The sequence below is a fragment of the Leuciscus leuciscus genome (assembly GCF_965113295.1).
Source record: "Leuciscus leuciscus genome assembly, chromosome: 3".
Lineage (NCBI taxonomy): Eukaryota > Metazoa > Chordata > Actinopteri > Cypriniformes > Leuciscidae > Leuciscus > Leuciscus leuciscus.
The window spans coordinates 19,651,610-19,674,913 of NC_138727.1; the positions used below are offsets into that span (position 1 = coordinate 19,651,610).

Below are 23,304 nucleotides of genomic sequence, written 5' to 3' on the forward strand. Positions count from 1 at the left end.
CAACATGTTTATTAGATCCTATACCAACTAAACTACTGAAAGAAGTGTTACCTGTAGTGGAAGATCCTCTCCTCAATATTATTAACTCGTCTTTATCTTTAGGTCATGTTCCAAGAACATTTAAACTGGCAGTTATAAAACTTCTCATTAAGAAACCACAATTAGATCATAATAATCTAGCAAATTATAGACCCATTTCAAATCTTCCATTTATGTCTAAAATATTAGAAAAAGTGGTGGCCGCTCAACTGGGCTCTTTCTTGCAACAAAATGAGATCTATGAAAAGTTTCAGTCTGGATTCAGACCGCATCATAGCACTGAAACTGCGCTCGTTAAAATCACAAATGATTTACTTTTAGCTTCTGACCAAGGCTGTATCTCAATACTAGTTTTACTTGATCTTAGTGCTGCGTTCGATACTATAGATCATACATTACTCTTAGATCGACTACAAAATTATACTGGTGTTCAAGGACAAGCACTAAGCTGGTTCAAATCATACCTATCTGACCGCTACCATTTTGTCTATTTAAATGGAGAAAAATCGATCATAACTCCAGTAAACTATGGAGTGCCGCAGGGATCTGTATTAGGCCCTCTGTTATTTTCAATATATATGATGCCACTTGGAAATATTATAAGGAAACATGGAATTAGTTTCCATTGTTATGCTGATGACACTCAAATATATATTTCATCACGGCCGGATGAAAACGCAAAATTTTCCAAATTGACAGAGTGTGTTAAAGATATAAAAGATTGGATGACCCGTAATTTTCTTTTATTAAATCCAGACAAGACAGAGGTAATACTTATCGGTTCAAAAAACCGCCCACAAAACCTCGCACAATACAACTTTAACATCATAGGATGTCCTGTTACTTTATCCTCTACAGTAAAAGACCTGGGTGTTATACTCGATTGCAACCTGTCTTTTGAAAATCATATTTCATGTTACAAAAACAGCATTTTTCCACCTTAGAAACATTGCTAAGCTACGTAATATGCTATCAGTTTCTGATGCAGAAAAGTTAGTTCATGCATTCATGACCTCGAGACTGGATTACTGTAATGCTTTACTAGCTGGTTGTCCTGCATCCTCAATAAACAAGCTACAGTTAGTCCAAAATGCCGCCGCTAGAGTTCTTACTAGATCAAGAAAATATGATCATATAACACCGATTTTATCATCACTGCATTGGTTACCTATAAAGTTCCGTATTAATTATAAGGTATTGCTACTGACTTATAAAGCCCTAAACGGCTTAGCTCCAGTCTATTTAACGGATCTTTTATCACCCTATAATCCATCGCGCTCTTTAAGATCACTAAATTCAAGGCTTTTGGTCATACCTAGGATATCCAGAACCACCAAAGGAGGGAGAGCATTCTCACATTTGGCTCCAAAACTCTGGAATAGTCTTCCTGATACTGTTCGTTGCTCAGACTCGCTCTCCCAGTTTAAAACTAGATTAAAGTCGCATCTCTTCAGCCAGGCATTCATATAATCCTACAGTTCAAACTACAATCCGGCCTCTAGCTCATAAATGCCAGAGGAGAACTGGCCCCCGACTGAGCCTGGGTTCTCCCAAGGTTTTTTTTTTCTCCATTAGGTCACCTGATGGAGTTTTAGGACACCATTAGGTCACTTGATGAAGTTTTTCGGTTCCTTGCCACTGTTGCCTTTGGCTTGCTCAGTTGGGGATATTTTGGGGATATTTAATTTAATTTTATCAATCAATAAATTCCTCTTGAAACAAACTTTGTTGTATTATTTTAATTTAATACTGTGAAGCTGCTTTGATACAATCTGTATTGTGAAAAGCGCTATACAAATAGACTTACAAGACTTACAGACTTACAACCTGCTTGACCCTGACTAACTATGTAAAAGGTCCGTGTTACATTTAACCCGCGTTAGGTTGTGCCCCACGCTCCCCTATACTCAAAAAAGAACAAGTACCTAAAAAAACGACTTAATTACAGTAACGTGAGTAGTTGTAATTCGTTACTTTCCCCTCTGGATAAATGACATCAGTGAATATAAAATTTTTTTTGTGTTCTGCATGTGCATTTATGTATCATACCCTATGGGTCTTCCTGCATATTTATGTCTATCTATCCAAGTCCATTTTGTTTTGGCTTTGAGTCATATTTCTCTGAAGTGTATTGTCCTGGCGCACCAGAGGCTGTGGATGAAATCTTGGCTCTCTGCTGAGTTCTCTCCTCTGCTGTGTTCCCATAACTCTGTGTGATTTACAGCGGCTCTGCCACACTGAGGGGTAATAAGCAGTGTAATTTGCTGGAAGGTGTGACTGGACTGAGTAACCAAAGCTGCAGTCTCTACGACACGTCCATGTGTCTCGCACATGCAGGTGAGTGAGAAATAAACACAATCAAGCTGCCACATTTCTATTTCTTTCTCTAGCTTGCTCTGTAGTAAGCGCTCATCCGTGACCCCGTTCACTTTCCATGTCTCTCTCCCTAATTGTGTTCCTCGAAATTAAATACTTCAAATGAGCACTCTCTGTGGTGTTGAGATCTATTACAAATGGCATTTTGAGGTGGTTATTGTAGATGTCCAGCAGCAATAAATCTACAATAATAAATTATGTAAAGATTAGAATGCCTTCTGTTACGAACACCTAAATTTGGCAGTAAGGGGAATATAACATAAAGGACACGTGAAACCAAAATACAATGCATAACATTTATTTAAATAACAAAACTATCCATAACATGAAGGAAACACGTATCAAAACAAGGACAACTCCAAAGTATTGAAAGAACAAATATTAACAAAACCAAAATTTAAAAGGACCCTGAGAAAAGGGAAAACACCACAAACACAAAGCTTGTTTGCTGGTGAATCTCCTCTCTCCTGCCATGCTCCACTTCAGTGTCGTTAATATACTGTAGTTAAAGGCCCACTGAAGTGCCTTGGAATGAATAGCTTTGTATGATGCGTTGATATAATTTCCACTGAAACAGGAAGCTAAGGCGGGACATTTTGAATGGCTCCTTCCCCTTTTCAAATAACCGTTTACCTCACAGACTGCAAGTCGTACTTGACAGCACAGTGCTGATGATACGTTGGATTCAATATTAGAGGTGTGAATAAATTCTAGCCATTTAATTCTTAACCAACGTACTGTTAGAAAACGGAATAAAACTTGAGCGTTTGAGCAACCGAACACACATCTCCAACCTATATTGCTCCGTGACGTTTCAACGGTTGCTTTGGCCAGGTGGTATTTATAGCATAGGGGGTGGGACGCTTTAGATTCTAGAGAGCATTTGATTGGACAGAAGATGTGATGAGAAGCTGAAGTCCGCGGCGATGTCATAAAAATCTGCGATTCATTTTAGTGGAAGTGAGAGACTAAGTTTTGAATGCTTATAAATGTGAAAAATATTTTGTCCATCAATTTTGTCAAGGCAATCATTATTTTCAAGCTTCAAAAAGCACAAAACTCATTGTAACAGTAATCCATCTGAAACAGAGGATAAACAATGTAAGCAGGTAGTAATGGAGATGTCTATGAAGACATGGGCAGATGAATTCAGAAAAAACATAGTTTTTATTTCTTCACCAGGTTTCAGATATATTGACTGTGACTGGAGCGGGAGAGCACTCACCTCTTCAATGACAGCGGTAAGATTCTAGGTGAGTAAACAGGCCAGTTGGATTCACAGGACAGGAGATCACTGGAGTATCACAGGTACATTAGGAGTCTTAAGCCCTATTCGGACGGGATTAGTTTTACAAGGGTAGATGGAGTAATGCAATTTTACCACAGGACGTCTGTAATAATAATGGCCAATTCGCACGGGATAAGATATCTCAGTAAAACTAACAGAAGTGGGGGGGGGGGTCGATTTATGCACCGCCGTCACCTTCCTGTCGTCATAGTGTAAAGCCTTGTGAGTCTGTTTTCTTGACATCATCAATTGAACCGATTAAAAATAGTTACAGGGATGAAATCATTCTCATACATGACCACAACACTCCTGAAAGTTTTTCGAAGCTGTATTATTGGACTGCGATTTACAAGAAAATAATATTTTTCTACTTCAAAATTTCATGTTTAATTCAACGTGTTACTTGCAATTTCTTTGTAATTACTTGTGAAATTTACAAGCAATTTCTGACAGGAAATTATTTTGTCACGATACCTGAAGTAAATCCAACAGACTTGGATGACACAGAATGAACAAAATCATCACTTTTAAAACACAGAAAACAATAAACACTACGCACAATACATAACGTTAACCTAAGACCATGAACTGAATAATACTGAGGGCTTAAATACACAAGAAAAGATAAGTAACAAAACAGGGAACAGGTGAAGACTAATCAGAAACCATGTCAACGAATGATGAATTAGAACTCAGGCAAAAACAGTGACTAGAAATTATACAGATATAACTAAACATGACATATTTGGTGTAGTAAATCCTACACCAATTTCTTTTTCAGTGCAGAACTTTTTCAGTGCAGAAGATACAGTGATAGGAGCCGGTCCTCGGGCATGGATGGGTCTGCTGCATAATCCATGTTTTTGGTTCTGGTATTCTGTTATGTATAAAGACTCACCCAAATGAAGAATGAAACAGAATACTTATTTTTTTAACCAAAGGAGAAACACTAGAAGATTGTTTGTCAAGAGCTTTCCACAATAACATAAACAATATCGAGTGAAGAACATAACTAAAACTAAGGCCTTGTGAACTAGTATCTTAAATACACAGGGGATTAATCAAAGTGTGAACAGGTGAATTAAATCAGCAACTATGGAAACTAATTAGGGCACAAAGAACACAGGCAAATCAGGACAGGAAACACAGTAAAAACCAAAACCAAAACAGAACATACATGCTATCACCATTTTGTTCAGAGACCAACTTTACAAACTATACTAATGATTCCAACAAAAGTTGGTGTCTTTATTTTAGTTTGAAGCTGAATTTCTACCCAGGGGGCTCGGTTTCATCTGACGGCATAAGCAGAAGACCACTGTTAGTGACACTTACACTTCAGAATCATCTGTGAATAGTGGCTCTACCTAGACTGGGTAAGCCCAGCCCGGTGTGCTGGCGATTTGATTTCGCCCTGCAGCTCAGGTTGGAAACCTGTACATTCTTCTATCCTGCTTCCGTTACAAATCTGCGGGTACCAATCACAAACTGGCTCATCCACCTGGCGCGCTATTGGCGGGTTTAATTCAATCCAATTCCTTTTAACCTCTCGACAATGCTTAATGGCTTCTTTAGTTTAGCAAACAAATCGCTTGAGTGGGTGTACATTTTTGTAAATTTTTTTTTTGCACAACCTGCAAAAATCGCTCGATGCCATTGCTGCTTCTGCAAACCGCTGATCAATGCTACAAACCAAAACGTTTGTTGACACATTTCCTGCCTGGAATTTTCGCTGCAAAGTACGTCACCTGGATCGTTGGTCTGATTGGTTGAAGGACTATCCAATTGCGTACAGAGTCATTTGAACTATGCCTGTTGATCACGTCTCTTGTGCAGTAGAAAATACAGAGCAGACTCCCCAGACTAATGTTCAATCTTAAAAGATTGAGCTTGGTCTGGTGATAGCCAGAGGCTCTACCCACAGCCCCCTATCAGAATTTTCCTTTCTTTTTTCCTCTTTTTGTTCTCAATGACATCTGCCTGTCCTCTGTCCATTTAGTGAAAGAACACATTGACACACACAACATTCTTCCTCCTAACACTGCATGGTCTCTAAGTGCTTTTAACTTGGTGTTTTTGGCTCCCTTAAAGAATTGTGACATGCAATAAAGCTGTCAGCACACAAATTAATGATGGAAAGACAGGCAGGGGAAACAGCCGCTCTCCCATCAAAAATCTTTCTCTTCTGGGTATGTGAAGTCTTTGCGGTGACGTCCTTTTCGCTGGAAGTTACTTTATGGCTGTATCAAGACTGTACAAGCATTTAAAGTTGTGAACTATACAGGAAAAAAAGATTTTCAAGGCTGAATGCTTTTTGCTGATGGAATTTAGATTTGACACTGGTGTGTGTGTGTGTGTGTGTGTGTGTGTGTGTGTGTTTTCTTTTTATTTTATCAGTAGTCAAACTTTTGAAAGTATTTTTCAGACTGAAGCTGATGAGGAAATCTGTGGTACTTATAAGAACAGTTCTTCCCACAATAAAAATTCTGTCATAGTTTATTCACCTTCATGTCATTCCAAACTGCATGGCTTTGAATAAATTATATGGAACGCAAAAGACGATATTTTGAAGAATGTTTCAGCTATTATTGTAATTTTTAAATTCAGTCTCTTCACTCGTCACTTCAGAAGTCTTGGATTAAATTGACACTATACATATATACTTTTTGAAGCTTGGAAGGTTTGGATCCAATTTCATAATATGGATAAAATGTTTTGTCATATGTGTTTTGCAGATAGAAAAAAGTCATACAGGTTTGTATTGACATGAGAGTGACTATATGTGAAATATGCTTCTCTTTCAAAGTGGAACTTCAACACTGCATCTTGCATTGACACTATGAGAAACGCATCAGCGTGACCGGAGTCTGAAGCATGTGTAACAAACTTGCCAATTCTTTTGGGCAACGCCAGTTCATGACGTCATTAGCGGAGTGACCGTGACTTAAGGAGTTACGTCATCAGCTTTTTTTTTGTCTTCAGGAGCTTTTTTGTAAGCACATGTAAGATAGACATGAATCATGCACTCATTGCGTTGCTTTCATAGTAAGCTCTGTGCTTGCTTTATTCTCTCCCGAGAGATAAGAACATAGCATTTGCACTGAGCACATTCGGCTCGAGGAAATAGGAGGCACTCATGACGATGCATTCACGGTATGAAACTCTGTTATTTCTTGATTCTCTCTAGCGCTGGGGTTCCCAAACCTGTTCCTTGAAATCTACCTACATGGAGAGTTCAGATCCAACCCTGATCCAACACACCTGTCTGTAATTATCCCTGAAGATCTTAATTAGCTGCTTCAGTTGTGCTTAAATAGGATTGGAGCTGAACTTTGCAGGAAGATATCCCAGGACAAGGATTGACACTTGATCATGTGCATATACAGTGACGCATCTGGTGTAACACATTCAGCAGCCTTTATATTTTACTACACTTTACGGCCAATGTATTATACACTCAGTAAGATGTTTAATAAAAATAGGTAATCAGTTAAATAGGTCTAGCAACGTCCCTGGTATTTAGTGAATTGTTTAACACATAAAATATTGATCATTATTACATGGCTTGGTTGAATTCTAATTTAGAATGCGGTCTGTTATTTCTTGATAACAGGCCGCTGCTAAGTATAACACACCGTTGCCATGAAAAACAGAGCGTTGCTATGGACGCAGATTTCTAACCGTAGAGACGTAACAAACTATTTTCTTTAGCGGAAGAAATACAATAGTTTTTAAATCAATAAACTCCTTTTTAAATCAATATTTTGTGTCAGATTATTGATTTATTTGGTAGGTAGCCATGTAATAAGCGGGATAATGTAGTGCGAGGCGGTTGTCATAGCGAATACAACCTCTTCAGGCTGATTCAAGACTGATCAGCCTGGTCCTGATAAGCCTGTCGGGGTTGTATTCGCTAAAACAACCGTCTAGCTCTACATTATCCCTTACTTAGTTACACACACACACACACACACACACACACACACACACACACACACACACACACACACACACACACACACACACACACACACACACACACACACACACACACACACACACACACAGATATTTTACAATGATCAAGAAAAACAACAACACTGGGATTGGGATTGGTATCAGGCGATATTCAGTATTTTGTGTATCAGAATCGGAACGTAAAAAAAAAAAAAGGGTAACGTGCATCCCTAGACATTGTGGAATTCGGATCCGATTTGCCAAATTCACATCTAATCATATTTTGGTATGCATAATGGTATGCTAATCATAATGTATTTTTCAGCCCTAAAATGTCTCTTTAGCGTGGCAGGTGTTCTAACAGGCTTTAATACTCTTACGTAGTAAGCTACGTAATATGCTATCAGTTTCTGATGCAGAAAAGTTAGTTCATGCATTCATGACCTCGAGACTGGATTACTGTAATGCTTTATTAGCTGGTTGTCCTGCATCCTCAATAAACAAGCTACAGTTAGTCCAAAATGCCGCCGCTAGAGTTCTTACGAGATCAAGAAAATATGATCATATAACACCGATTTTATCATCACTGCATTGGTTACCTATAAAGTTCCGTATTAATTACAAGGTATTGCTACTGACTTATAAAGCCCTAAACGGCTTAGCTCCAGTCTATTTAACGGATCTTCTATCGCCCTATAATCCATTGCGCTCTTTAAGATCACTAAATTCAAGGCTTATGGTCATACCTAGGATATCCAGAACCACCAAAGGAGGGAGAGCGTTTTCACATTTGGCTCCAAAACTCTGGAATAGTCTTCCTGATACTGTTCGTTGCTCAGACTCGCTCTCCCAGTTTAAAACTAGATTACGCATTAGAAGTCGCATTTCTTCAGCCAGGCATTCATATAATCCTACAGTTCAAACTACAATCCGGCCTCTAGCTCATAAATGCCAGAGGAGAACTGGCCCCCGACTGAGCCTGGGTTCTCCCAAGGTTTTTTTTTTCTCCATTAGGTCACCTGATGGAGTTTTAGGACACCATTAGGTCACTTGATGGAGTTTTTCGGTTCCTTGCCACTGTTGCCTTTGGCTTGCTCAGTTGGGGATATTTTGGGGATATTTAATTTAATTTTATCAATCAATAAATTCCTCTTGAAACAAACTTTGTTGTATTATTTTAATTTAATACTGTGAAGCTGCTTTGATACAATCTGTATTGTGAAAAGCGCTATACAAATAAACTTGACTTGACTTGACTTGACTTGACTCTTGAAGGACTGAATGAGCCTCTGGATATCATATTTTACCACCCGCAGCTGTGGTTGTGTGTTTCTTATTTTTCTCTGCTAAAGCACACGAAGAGGCCAAGTCCCCTGCATATTTTAAAACTCACCTCAATCATCTAGCAGCACCTTATCAAAAGCAGGGCTAGATGGGGGAGGGGGGAGCATGTCAGGTGATGGCCTTCACTGTTTGAGGAAAGACTCATGGCAACCACATCATGTGTCACAAAGCTTGTCAGTGCATGTGGTATATATTGCACTTATGTTTAGAAAGGGATTATTCTTTTAATCATATGTAAACACATTTTTAAAGAAAATAATGTTGTATGCATGCTACTTTTACAATGGATTTTGTTTTTATTTTGCCCTCACAATATTTTCATGTGTCATTTATATATTGTATATACAGTTTTACCCTTGAGAATATTACACTATAAAGGGTAAATCTAAACAAAGACTGAAATAATCATAAATATTTTCTAATGTAGCCTATACATTTTTACAAATTGTAGACAACTATCAGTCAGCTGTGGTGTCCTTTCAGTCACAATTTTGTCAATAATATAGTTTTTGTTCTCGGTTTACAATTAAAGGAGAGATTTACAATTTACAACTTGGGAGATGGATGCCGGCGTATGACGTAGGACGTACGCTATGTACGACGGTTCCTACGGTACGTCCTACGTCATACGCTGGCATCCATCTCCCGTGCACGCGCGTCGACCGTTGCCGGAAGCCAGTTATTTTCATTTATAAAGTTTTAGATATGTATATTTTTACGACAAAATCGCACGGATTACCCTCAGAAGGCCTTCGTTTATCCCCCTGGAGCCGGATGGATTACTTTTGTGAAGGATGCATTTTGGGACTTGAAGGAGGTGGACCCCATAACTTGACATTATAACCACTGAAAGATCTAAGACATTTTCTAAAATAACTGAAAATGTGTTCGTCTGAAAAATGATTGACATATGCATCTCGAACGGCTTGAGGGTGAGTAAATCATGGGTTTAATATCATTTTTGGCCAAACTATCCCTTTAAGAACAGAAAAGTCTCAAAAGAGCGTGCTTGAAAAAAAAATTGAATAGTGTGAAAATAATTAAGGTAAACATCAGAATATATTTATTGTGTGCTATTTCCAATCAAGCTGTAATTTTGTCAAATGATATGTGAAAATGCACATAAAATGTTGCATATGAAATTAGCCTTTGCATAACAAAGAAGTCTGCCAATTTGATTCAGTTGAATATAATTTCCTCCACAGAATCTTGTCAACAAAATACAGAATTTGACATAAATGTACAGTATATGAGCAGTATATGCTTATAATACAGCAGAGGTCATACAGTGTCATTTCTTATTAAATTCCGAAGAGAGAAAGAGGCACGAAGAGAGATGAAAATGGGATGTCATTGACTTTTCTAGCCTGTTTGGCACATCAGTTGTGTGTGCAAGAAAACATCCCTCAGAATGAGATCTTAATTAGTGTCCTCCATCATATCACTCTGCCAACACACAGGAAAAACACAAAGGATATAAAAATCTGTTTCACAGTATTATTTATCAGCTGTGACAATTTATCCAGAGCAATCACAGCCTGTTAAAAGAAGAAAGAAGAGGGGCAACATCAAATTCTTCTCTGACCTTCTTCTCAACAGAATGTGAACACTTGGAAATGAAGATGGAAGGCCAGACTACTGAGAGAAAGAAAATGTGAGCTTTTTGTTGATCCTTAGATAAATTGGTCTCCATTTTTATGGGAACATTTCCAGCCATTACGGCTTTAAGTAACTAGCAGTTTCTCATCTTTAGTTCTTGCTGTGCTATGTTTTGGAAATTCAACTAAAGTTAATTTGGAGAACATTCTAAAAAGATTAGTAGACTACACTTTGTATGTGATGATGTGATTTCAAACTGCATTAATCGCTCTGACATGTTTGAGGATTTTTTAATTGTTTATTTTTATGCCATTTCGTTTAGACATTCCTTAAACAGCCAGAAAAAAGAACAAAAATTTGAAAAACTGTTGTAATGCACAATTAAAACTCTTTCCTTTTTCATAATGTTCAGGTTCAGCCTCTAAATCAGAAAAAAATGAAAATCTGCATAAGTATGTGATGATATTGCAGGATTCGCTACTTATAAATTAAATCTTTTAATCTCCTGTTTTGGCTTTTTAAAATGTTTCTCACTGTCCATAAATTTGCATGATTATCTTGATTTCTACAGAATTGTAATAGAGTTTTACATTTACAAACAGATCATTCTGAATAATAAACATTTGTGGTTCAATATATATCTTTAATACAATAAGAGTAAGCATAGCCAAAAATGTGGAATGGGAAATAAATAAAATGAATGAATGAATGAATGAGTGAATGAGTGAACGAACGAACCAACCAACCAACCAACCAACCACAGGTTACTCAACCCCTTGACATTGTTCAAGACAAGTTATATGCCACATATACAATGCTATAGATGCTGTAGCATTGAGCTGACATTAGACATCTTAAAATAGATCTTCTTATTGTCTTGAGATACATTTTGCCCACTCTTCTTTACAAGGTTTTTCTGTTAACAAGATTGTAGAAGATGGTATGCTGAAAACTGATTTCTTTTTGTGTCAGAAGATCAGAATCAGAATCAGAAAGAGCTTTATTGCCAAGTGTGCTTGCACCCACAAGGAATTTGTCTTGGTACTGAAGCTTCCAGTGCACATAAACAAATACAAATACAAATACAACTACAACAAGAAACATGGTAATACAAATTCTAAGAATAAAATATATTAAAAAAATTAAAATAGTATAAAAGTAAAAAATAGGGTCACAGTTGGGTTTAGTCCGAATAAACATTTACAGATTATGAACATATTTACAGTATTTTGAGTAGTATGAATAATATAAATATAAATATCAGCTGAGTTAGAGAATATTGCACTAGACAGTGGGAGTATTGCACTTACAGGCATATACCTTGGGGGGCATGTTAAGTGTTCAGAAGGGAAATGGCCTGTGGAAAGAAACTGTTCCTGTGCCTGGATGTTCTTGTGGCCAGTGATCTGTGTCGCCGTCCTGACGGTAACAGTTCAAACAGGGGGTGTCCAGGGTGAGTGGAGTCTGTGATGATTTTACCTGCTCTCTTCCTCACTCTGGAAGAGTACAGGTCCTGGGGTTGGCAGGGGGGCACCAATAATCCTCTCTGCAGTCCGGACTGTCCGTTGTAGTCTCCTGATGTCCGATTTGGTAGCTGAACCAAACCAGACAGTGATGGAAGTGCTTAAAACATACTCAATGACGGCTGAGTAGAACTGGATCAGCAGCTCCTGTGGCAGATTGAACTTCTTCAGCTGGCGAAGGAAGTACAGTCTCTGCTGGGCCTTTTTCACAATGGAGTCAATGTGATTTGCCCACTTCAGGTCCTGAGAGATGGTAGAGCCCAGGAACCTGAATGACTCCACTGCTTCCACAGTGCTGTTCATGATGGTGAGAGGGGGAGTGCTGGGGATTTTCTCCTGAAGTCCACAATCATCTCCACTGTTTTGAGCGTGTTCAGCTCAAGGTTGTTATAGCTGCACCAGACAGCCAGCTGTTCAACCCCCAGTCTGTAAGCAGACTCGTCACCATTTTGGATGAGACCGATGACGGTGGTGTCGTCTGCAAATTTCAGGAGCTTGACAGAGGGGTCTTTAGAAGTGCAGTCATTAGTGTACAGGGAGAAGAGCAGTGGGGAGAGAACGCACCCTTGGGGGGCACCAGTGCTGATGGTGAGGGTCCTGGATGTGAGCTTCCCCAGTCTCACTCGCTGCTGCCGGTCCGTCAGGAAGCTGGAGATCCACTGACAGATTGAGGATGGCATGGAGAGCTGAGTCAGTTTGGCTGTGAGAAGATCAGGGATGATGGTATTGAAGGCCGAACTGAAGTCCACAAATAAGATCCGTGCATAAGTCCCAGGTCTGTCAAGATGTTGCAGGATATAGTGCAGTCCCATGTTGACTGCATCATCCACAGACCTGTTTGCTCTGTAAGCAAACTGAAAGGGATCCAGCAGGGGTCCAGTGATGTCCTTCAGATAGGCCAACACCAGTCTTTCAAACGACTTCATGACCACAGACGTGAGAGCGACAGGTCTGTAGTCATTAAGTCCAGTGATTTTAGGTTTTTTGGGAACCGGAATGATAGTGGAGCGTTTGAAGCAGCAGGGAACTTCACACTGCTCCAATGATCTGTTGAAGATCTGCGTGAAGACTGGGGCCAGTTGGTCAGCGCAGGCTTTTAGACAAGCAGATGAGATACCGTCTGGGCCTGAAGCTTTCCTAGTCTTCTGTTTTTTGAAGACTCGGCTCACGTCCTCCACACAGACCTTAAGCTCAGGTTGGATGGCAGAAGGGGGGAGGAGAGGGGTTGCAGGAGGTGATGGTGGATGTGTGAAGTGCACATCAGAGCAGTTGTGAGGTGTGAGTCTGGGCTTCTCAAACCTGCAATAGAATGCATTGAGAGTGTCAGCCAGTTGTTGATTCTCCACAGATCGGGGGGATGGTGATTTGTAGTTGGTGATGTTCCTCAGGCCTCTCCAGACTGATGCCGGGTCGTTGGCTGAAAACTGGTTTTTCAGCTTTTCAGAGTAGCCTCTTTTAGCAACTCTGATCTCCTTTGTCAGTCTGTTTCTGGCCTGGTTATACAAGATTTTATCCCCACTTCTGTAAGCATCCTCTTTGGCATGACGAAGCTGTTTGAGTTTCCCAGTAAACCATGGTTTATCATTAGTGAATGATAAGAATGTCCTGGTAGGAATGCATGTATCCTCACAGAAACTGATGATGTTACAGTATCTGTGAGCTCATCCAGATCGGTGGCTGCAACTTCAAAAACAGTCCAATCAGTGCAATCGAAGCAGGCCTGTAGATCCTGCTCTGCTTCGTTGGTCCATTTTTTTACAGTCCTTATTACAGGTTTAGCTGATTTCAGTTTCTGCCTGTAGGTCGGTATAAGATGAACCAAACAGTAATCAGAGAGCCCCAAAGCTGCCCGTGGGACGGAGTGATACACATTCTTTATCGTGGTGTAACAGTGGTCCAATATATTACTGTCTCTGGTAGGACATGTAACATGCTGTCTGTATTTTGGCAGTTCACGGGAGAGATTTGCTTTGTTAAAATCCCCAAGAATGATTAAAAGAGAGTCTGGATACCTTTGTTCCATTTCAGCTATATGTTCAGCCAGCTGTTGTAGCGCCACGCTCACACACGTGTCTGGAGGAATGTAAACATTCGCGAGAATGAATGAGGAAAACTCCCGCGGCGAGTAGAAAGGTTTACAGTTTATGAAATGCGCCTCTAAATTAGGAGAGCACATCTTCTTCAGTGTTGTTACATCTGAACACCAACTTTCGTTAATGTAGAAACACAATCCACCACCTCTCGTTTTCCCCGTTAGTTCCGCGATGCGATCCGCTCGGAACAGCTGGAAGCCCGGCAGATGTAGTGCGTTGTCCGGTATGGCTTCACTCAGCCAGGTTTCAGTGAAGCACAGAGCAGCGGAGTTGAAAAAATCCTTGTTAGTGCGGGTGAGGAGAAGAAGTTCGTCCATTTTGTTAGGAAGAGATCGGAGATTCGCAAGATGAATACTGGGGAGTGCAGTGCGGAGGCCGCGCTCGCGGAGTTTAACCACGAGCTTCCCGCGTTTGCGTCTGACCGCGCGTTTGAACAACACCGCTGCCCCTCCGACGAGAATGTCCAGTAAAACGTCTGAGAAATCAAAATCTGTAAAAAAGTTGTCTGGTGTGTGTTTCCTAATGTCCAGTAGATCGTCTTTGGTGAAACTGATAGGAAAAGAATGACTAAACGCAGAACAAACCAACAAAAACAACACAATAACTGGAGAGCTCCACACCGAGGCAGCCATCCACGGCGCCATCTTGTAGATCAGTAGATCAAGATTAAAGCAGACGTGAAATGTTCTCTGATGTGGTGGTGTGTGAGGTTAATGGCTTTCAAGCACTGTGGTACTAACTTCTTAATCAGTCTCTTCACAATTCTGCAGAGTACCATTGTTCTTCCAACTGAACAGTAAAGGTTTACAAGGTTTATACGGAAGATTCTGAAATCCTTATAGTTGGCTCGGTTTTGAAAGTGTCCTTGACCCTACATTTTTCTGCCTTTCTTTGCTCTCCTTTCAGAGAAAACTCTAACCTCAAAATAGTGCTCTGAAAAAATTTAACAGTGTTCATTCCAGCCATGCCACATTGATCATGTTCATCCATTGCTTTTGTAGGAATGACCTCCTATGACCTCCTATTCATAGCACACAGAGATATAGCTCATGATGAATCACACCATTACCAAGGATTAGAGGAGGATTCTTCAATAGAATCTGATTTCAAAATTTAGATAACATGGAATGTAGCTGATTGTCTAACACAGACTTAAACAATCTCTCAGTGATCCTACACATTCTGTATTTGCATATTGTGAACCAAAAGAGCAGTGTGTTATTGAATGTTGAAGATGAAACAGAAAGGCCTTCTCTATTCATTCTTCTTTGAAGTATCCAGGTACTATACATAATGCATCATATTCTGTTCTCTCCGCAGACAATATTATCTTTGGCAAGGTTTTCTCTCAGACACATATTGAGAAGACTCTTCCCAGGTTCAATAAGGAATTGCTCTGAGGAATGATGTCAGAGTTCCACAATTATTACCTTAGCCTTTTCCTTTTGTAAAGCCTCATCTTGTCAGATCAAAGCTTCTTTTTGAAGCTTTTATTTTCCAACTACCAACCAACATTTTTTTTTTTTTTGTAGAACGTTTCCAATGCATGATTTAAAAAAAAACTTTTTTCTGAAGTTTAAAGAGACCCAGCTGTATATTGTTGACTGCGGTTGCGCAATATGTCTTCAGGGGTCAGACCTTTAATTTTCCTGTTGACCATTTCACTAAATCTCATATCAATACATTTTTGAATGGCTATGCTCTTCTTAATTTTGTCATTCTGGAAATCAACATTTGTGAGATTTTTTCCACTGGAACAATTTTGAGGTTAATTAGTATTATTTTCCTCTACAGCAAAATAAGTTTACTTGCTGTCACAATATTCTCAGAGTTTTAAGACAATCATCATGTGGAAATAAAATATGCATGACTAATGAAAGCACAAGATCAAGTTTTAAAAATATAGCTGCGTTCCAAGTGTGAACAATTCAGAGTTTAAACGATTTTGAAGATGCACCACTTTTTTTGTGAAATAGCAAAGCAAATAAAAAAAAAACTGTAAAGCTGTAAACAAGTTTCACAGTGGCTCAATCCAACATATCCATTTGACATCTGATGTGGCTTTAATAATAGGCTTGTTCGACTTGAACCGTCGCTGCACAGACCGATCGGTGAATGACATCAAAGTACCACGAGAGCGAATAGAGAGCAGACGGGCTTGTATGCTTTTGAATCGCTCTCATGGTACTTTGATGTCATAAACTGATCGGTCTGCAGCGCCGGTTCAAGTCGAACAGGCCTAATGTTTTTAGCTCATCAAAACATGTCAGTTAACAGGACTGTGTTGCTTCCTGCCTTGTTAGAAAAATTCTCTTCATGCCTAATTCACTTGCCTTTCATAGTTTTCTCCATTAGTGGGGACATTATACTCTTTCAGGCTGCACTATTAATGGCAAAGTCCTTGCAACTTGCAAGGTTCAGAATAAAGATTTTTTTCTTTCTTACACTTAGTAACAGTTCAGTCTAAATCAGGCTTCAAAATCTTTTTCCTCCAAGAGTAAAGGAGGCCATGTCCAAAAATCAGTATGTGTGATCTCCTGAGAATCACTGCACAGATATTGCACTTTGGCAGGAATTAAATGGATGAATTCAGAAAAGCATACACACTTCTCTTATTTCTCTTTATGGCAGAAATAGTAAGAGGCATGCTAGTGTGCTATTTCAAATTCATACAATAATCTCAATTAATCTGTAAATGTAAACTGGTTGCAAGAATTGGACACCTTATATGAAAATCATGTAAAAAGCCTATATAATATTTAACTTCGAGGTTGGTATTCAACATTTTCTGAAAGCAAAATGGCTGACAATTTGTTAAAGACTTATTCTGAACATTCATGTAAATGGCCATAATCCTGAGGCAGATATGAAATACCTGTTCGTGTACATATTTCAGAGTATACCATATGTCTACTATCTGGGAATACAAATGTTTACCAGAAATTGTTAATAAATGCACAAGAAAAAAGGTTTAGTAGTATGGCCCTATAAGTCAAACTGAGAGAAGTCATGAAACATCCAACTCCACTTAGAAATTAATACCAAAGAGAACAAATGTTGAGTTTCATGAGGTTTATTAAAACAAAATTTACATGACCAGGTTAATTTCACCACTAGACACCACAGTTTGCCCACTAGCGATGGTCTTGACGTGCACATCTCTTCCTGTAAAAAGTGGTAGAAGCATGAGGGGCATTTAAATAAATTCTCAGTTCCTAAAGTCAACTAACTTTTCCTAAAGCAGCTTTGCTCACAGGAGCCAGAAGACGGATGGCACACTGCTGTACTACAGTGGATGAAGATCTAACAGAGGGAAAGGGTTAAGCCATAGAATTCACTATAAAAAGCACTAATATTAAGAGTTTGAAGCAAGGCTGTGGAGCATACAGTTTCCTGCAGAGGAGCCAGTGATGCTGGATCTACAAATGTGAACATCTTCACAACAAAGCGCTTGTAGTGGGTTGGAAACTGAAGACCAGATGATCCAGCCACCGGAACCAATGTGGTCAGGTAACGATCATCCTGGTAAGGGCATCTGAAAGGCAAAGAGGCAGTCAGAAAGGCCTTACAGCACACTATGGATAAAGACTGGCCTTACTCACCCATCAACCAGAAGGTCCCATTGGGGTAGAATGAGTGGACTGGGGGTAGATGTCGCCCAGCAACGTCCCAGCATCAGGACAATGTTGGGGTCTGTCCTCTCCAAAATATGCACCTCAACATACACAGGCTCCCGCAGGACTTTTGTTACTGGATAATCAGGATCACTGTAATAGGAAGTGTACGCCTCATCCCCTGAGGAAGAATACAGTGTTTAACTAGAAACTGATGCAACCCAGAGTTTTAGAAAGGTTTTAGGCATACTTGGGACCAAAACCTACCTTCTGCACAGCCTTTGGTGACACATTGACAATTTGCTAGTCTAAGCTCCACCCTGAGGGGTCCAGGAGCAGCTACTGGTGGAGGTGGAGGAACAGTGTTAACCTCCACAACCAGAGCTTCCACAGAAGTACCTACACTGGAAGAGAAGCCTGAGCAACAAACAGTGAGCTTGTAGCATGTCAATGATTAACATTTATGATAAAGCATACACAAAGCTTACTCAAAATGGCTGTCTCTTGTGATGGAACCAAGTGGTCCCATACCCACTTCATACAAGGAGGTCATTCTGTTTTCATAAACCACATATCCACCGTCCTCCTGCAAATAGTAACACTGTTGGCATCTAGCCCATTCTAAGCCATGCAGAACAAAACCACAAGCAGCTACTCACCATCATGCTTGTGCCACATGCAGTCCCTTACGAAAAAGAAGTTTATTCAAGTGTTCTATTAGTATACTTCTTTTAAACTAAAAATAAGAAAGTATACTTTCAGTCTACTTTTTATATACTTCTCAGAAATATACTTTATGTACTTCTCAGAAATATACTTCAAATTGCACTTAAGTATACTTGACTTATACTGACAGAAAAGTCTAAGTATATTTAGCCTATACTTGTTGATCGAGATATACTTAAAAGTATAATTAAGTATTCTAAGTATTCCTGGCTTGTACTTGTGTTTACTATTTTGATTGAGTAGCTTATTAAATACTTTTTTAAAAACATAATATTACACACCGTCTTTTAAACTAACATGTTCAGCTTTATATAGTAACAAACTTTCGGGTGGAATAGCTTAGAGTAAATAAAATAAGCATGGAAAATAAGTTTATTCAAGTGTTCTATTATACTTCTTTTCAACTAAAAAGAAGAAAGCATACTTTCAGTCTACATTTTATATACTTCTCAAAAATATACTTAATTACACTTAAGTGTACTTGACTTATACTGAGAGAAAAGTCCAAGTATATTTGGCCTATTCTTGTACTCAATCTTTTGATCGAGATACTGCCATATAGGAGAGGATCTGCCACGCCGGCAATGCTGCTAAACCGCCTGCGAACTGGGGTTGGACGTTACAAAGCATCGATGAGGAAGTGGGGCCTGGAGGACAGAGCAGTGTGTGAGTGTGGGGAGCCAGAGCAGACCGCTGAGCACATAATCACCACCTGTCCACTGTATAAACCACCCTCGGAGGCCGGCCTCTTCGACGTGGGACCTGAGATGAGAACGTGGCTGAGTTCTACTGAGCTGGACATTTGATGACGACACACGAAAGAAGAAGAAGAGATATACTTAAAATTTTAATTATTCAAAGTATACTTGGCTTGTAGTTGTGTTAACTCTTTTGATTGAGTAGCCTATTAAATATACTTTTTTTTTACATCGTTTTTCATATACAGTCTTATGAAACTTTGTTTGAAAATATTGATTGAAATATTGATATAAAACAGATATGTTTCTAATTCTGTATCTGAATTTTTGTGTAGGCTAGTCCACTGGTAGTGTACATATTTACTTTAATTAAACTTTTCCCCACCATTGACTGAATTTTCCAGCTATCCATGTTTTCACTGGTATACGGTAGGGGGCGCTATGACACATCTTCTAGTACAGATTCTCCGGATCAAAACACAGGAGAAGAAGAAGCTGAAACAAGTGATTGCTCACTCAAATGTAAAATAATGTGATATCAAACATTAAACAGCTTGTAAATCAAAACTGCTTAATGTTTCCAAATGAAATGAAGCGTGGGCCTAACCCATGAAGAGAAAACGACTGTGAAGCTTTGGAGGTGTTGGACTCGATCTACTCCACCTGTGTTTTGATCATCGTTCTGGATCTGATCAAGGCGTAGTCTTTGACAAAAATTTGATTTTCTCAACTATTTTGTTTAAAATGTTGCCTTTCTTTATGAAACTTACTGACATTCAAGTGTTGATAAAAAGGATGCATGAAGCTAATAAAATGTTTTTAAAATTAAAGTAGAGTTAAAGGTATTTTTCAAGTATAAAAAACTAGTAGTTTACTGAGAGTACATTAAAAGAAAACTTGTAGTATAAAACTAGTAAACTACTAGTATACTCATAAGTTCACTTGCAGTACAAATGAGAATCATAATTATGAACTAGTTGTGCACTTAAAGTTTACTACTGTTATAGTACACTTAAACATATACTTTTATATACTTCAAGTGGGCCAATTTAGTCCCAAGCGGTATTAAAATAGTACACTTACAAGTTTACTACTAGTACATATTGACATTAGTATACTTACTACATAAAATATACTTAAAAATATACTTGAACATTACTCAAGTATACTTCATAAAATGAACTTGAAGTATACTTTTTTTCGTAAGGGGTGACAGGGAACTGGTATATAGTAAAGAAAGGTGTGGATCCCACAGGACTGCAAGGTGGGTCAATTCCACCCAGGAGACGAACTGAATCCAGGCTCAGTCGAGGCAGCGTAACATCTCTAGCCACCACCACCACAAACTGACCATCTCTTATACACTGGACAGTCACTAGAATGAGTTACAAGAGCAGGTTATTGCTGAAGATAACTTTAACATGAACACTTTTACATTGACTCAACACTCTTACCTGCCTTCCCATAGTAGCACTGCTGTCCATTAAAGCAGCAGTTGATAGCTACACTAGGGTGACCATATTCCAGGACATGTCCGGCGGGGTTTCGAGATCGCCCAAAATATCCGGGATACGGCTTTTGCTTTCTCGTTGCCATTCTTTTTGTTTACATGCACACCTTTTGATTCAGTAGGACTGAATTAATTCCGATTGGTGAATCTAAATGTAGTGTTTACATGAACGGTAAACAAGTGATCGGTTGATGTGCGTTCTAGCATTGCTAAGAAAATTCCTGTGTTTTCGTCTCGATCGGGATCCGTGTGAAGCAGAATGCATGACCTGCAAAGCTGGCACGTACGTGTCAGTGTCAAATAATGTAATAATGTAAACATAATGAATGGTGACTGTAGAAAGCAAAAGCCGAATCCCGGGCATTTTGGGCGATCTCGAAATCCTGGCCAGATATGTCCTGGTTAAACAGGACGTATGGTCACCCTAAGCTACACACTCAGCACCACTGATACCAGGTGGTCCACATTGGATCTGCTCATAATCAGCTACAGCACATTTGTCAAGGAGCTCTGCCTGTGCCACTGGCTGCTTAGGCTGAAACTGTTGACTAGCTTGCTGTTGAACTGACTGTGGAAACTGTTGACCAGCTTGTTGTTGAACTGACTGTTGAAACTGCTGAGGAAACCATTGACTAGCTTGCTGTTGAACTGGCTGTTGAAACCGCTGGTCAGTTTGCTGGAACATCAGAGTTTGAGGATTCTGGGGCAGATTCCATTTTGGAACAGCATGACAGATCCAAACACAAAGTGCCAGAAACTGAACAGCACACCAACTTCCAGCCATTGTTCAACAGCTAGTCACACTGTTTAGATGCTACCCCTTGGTCATTTTGTACTCTACAGACTTTGGCTAATTAATGATAATCCCTCCCTCTTCATTAACAGTCATGATTCTCCAGACTTGCATGAGTGGGAGTTTATGCAACTGGGTGATTCTATTGGTTCTTAAATTAAAAAAAAATCTTGTTTTTCCACAATTTTTGAACATACATAAAACCAGGGGTGTATTCCAGAAAGCAGGTTATGTGACTTACCCGGGTAAGTTTAGGAGTAAGTAAGCAGATAACCTCTGCTTTCGGTTCCAAAAACGGAGGTAACTTTCGGATTATGTAAGTAACCATAGCAACTGACTCTCTGAGGATAACCTGCTCCGGAGCAGGTTATGTTGCAGGTTTAGTTTGTTTCAGAGAGGTTTCCGAGCATGGCGTGCCTGTGGACGTAGAGGCTACGATCCTGTGGACGTAGAGGCACAGATTATATGGGTTTTTTTTCGCCGTGAGAGGGTGATAAGACCACGTATCGATGTCTTTTCTTATCCTAACGAATATTTTCAGGAGCGCTATCGTTTTTCTAGGGAGTCGTTAATTTATTTAACAAACCTACTAAAACCACACATCTCAAACGTGACAAACCGCGGGTCAGCGCCTAGCGCCGAACAAATTCTTTGCATTGCTCTGCGCTTTTTTGCTACGGGGAGTTTTCTCTACAATGTGGGTGATGCAGAGCATGTGGGAAAGGCAACAGTGTGTAGAGCCGTTCGTACAGTATGCATGGCACTGAAATGGTTTCTACACACTTTTGTACAGTTCCCTGGCCATAAACCTGTGCGCTTTATTAAAGGGATACTTCACCTCTGGAAAGATGAATGTGTATTTAAAATAGGTCATTTATGTAGAAGAAATGTGAAATTATTTTTGAATTTGGAGCTTTCTAGACTGAGAAAAGCCAGAACATTTATTTTTGGCTTATGTGGATGAAAGACAACAACTCCCAGAATGCACTTGCGCAAGGAGGCCACTCCCGAGCCACGCCTACCGGTTAGAGAGTGCAGTTGAAAACAAGAAGGCTAGGCTACTATTGAGACTCTGATGAGTTTGCCCGGGTTTTCGAGATCGCCCAAAATGTCCGGGATTCGGCTTTTGCGTTCTACAGTCGCCATTCATTATGTTTACTGTGGCGAGCAGGACGAGACTGAGGAGCGCGGGAGAATGGCGCGAGGCCGGTTGCGTGATTACTGATGAGCGTGTGAGACGCACCGGTCTCGTATCTCTCACGGAGGAGCGGGAATTTTCTTAGCAATGTTAAAACGCACATCAACCAATCACTTGTTTAGCGTTCATGTAAACACTACATTCAGATTCACCAATCGGAATGAATTCAGTTAGATTGAAACAAAAGGTTTGCATGTAAACAATGAATGGCGACTGCAGAAAGCAAAAGCCGAATCCCGGACATTTTGGACGATCTCGGCGGCCGGACATGTCCGGGAAAAAGAGGATGGTAACCCCTAATACTCAGCTTTCTCCTACTACTCAGCTTTCTCCTACTCAGCTTTCTCCTACTACTCAGCTTTCTCCACAGAACAAGAGCCTGTTAGCTTAGCTTCCAAAGAAAGACGGCTGATACTATGTGTACATTCTGTGAGTGAGATCCCACCCTCTATGGGCGGGTTGAGGACATGCGGGACAGCTCCTCCTACTGGCTGTAGTCTTCAGCCTCTGGCCAAAAAATCCTCCGATGACGCAAAATGACGATTT

General features: G+C 39.7%; 1 pseudogene across 1 annotated transcript; it reads right to left on the bottom strand.

Moving 5' to 3' along the window:
- Positions 1-17,307: 17,307 nt before the first annotated feature.
- Positions 17,308-21,551, bottom strand: LOC309494673 (zona pellucida sperm-binding protein 4-like; annotated as a pseudogene). The gene is made up of 10 exons (XR_014211765.1): positions 21,538-21,551; positions 21,282-21,443; positions 20,712-20,764; positions 20,511-20,632; positions 18,322-18,419; positions 18,101-18,250; positions 17,822-18,014; positions 17,607-17,754; positions 17,450-17,522; positions 17,308-17,384 (listed from the first exon to the last, which is right to left on the bottom strand). The product of XR_014211765.1 is annotated as a zona pellucida sperm-binding protein 4-like (transcript).
- Positions 21,552-23,304: the final 1,753 nt, after the last annotated feature.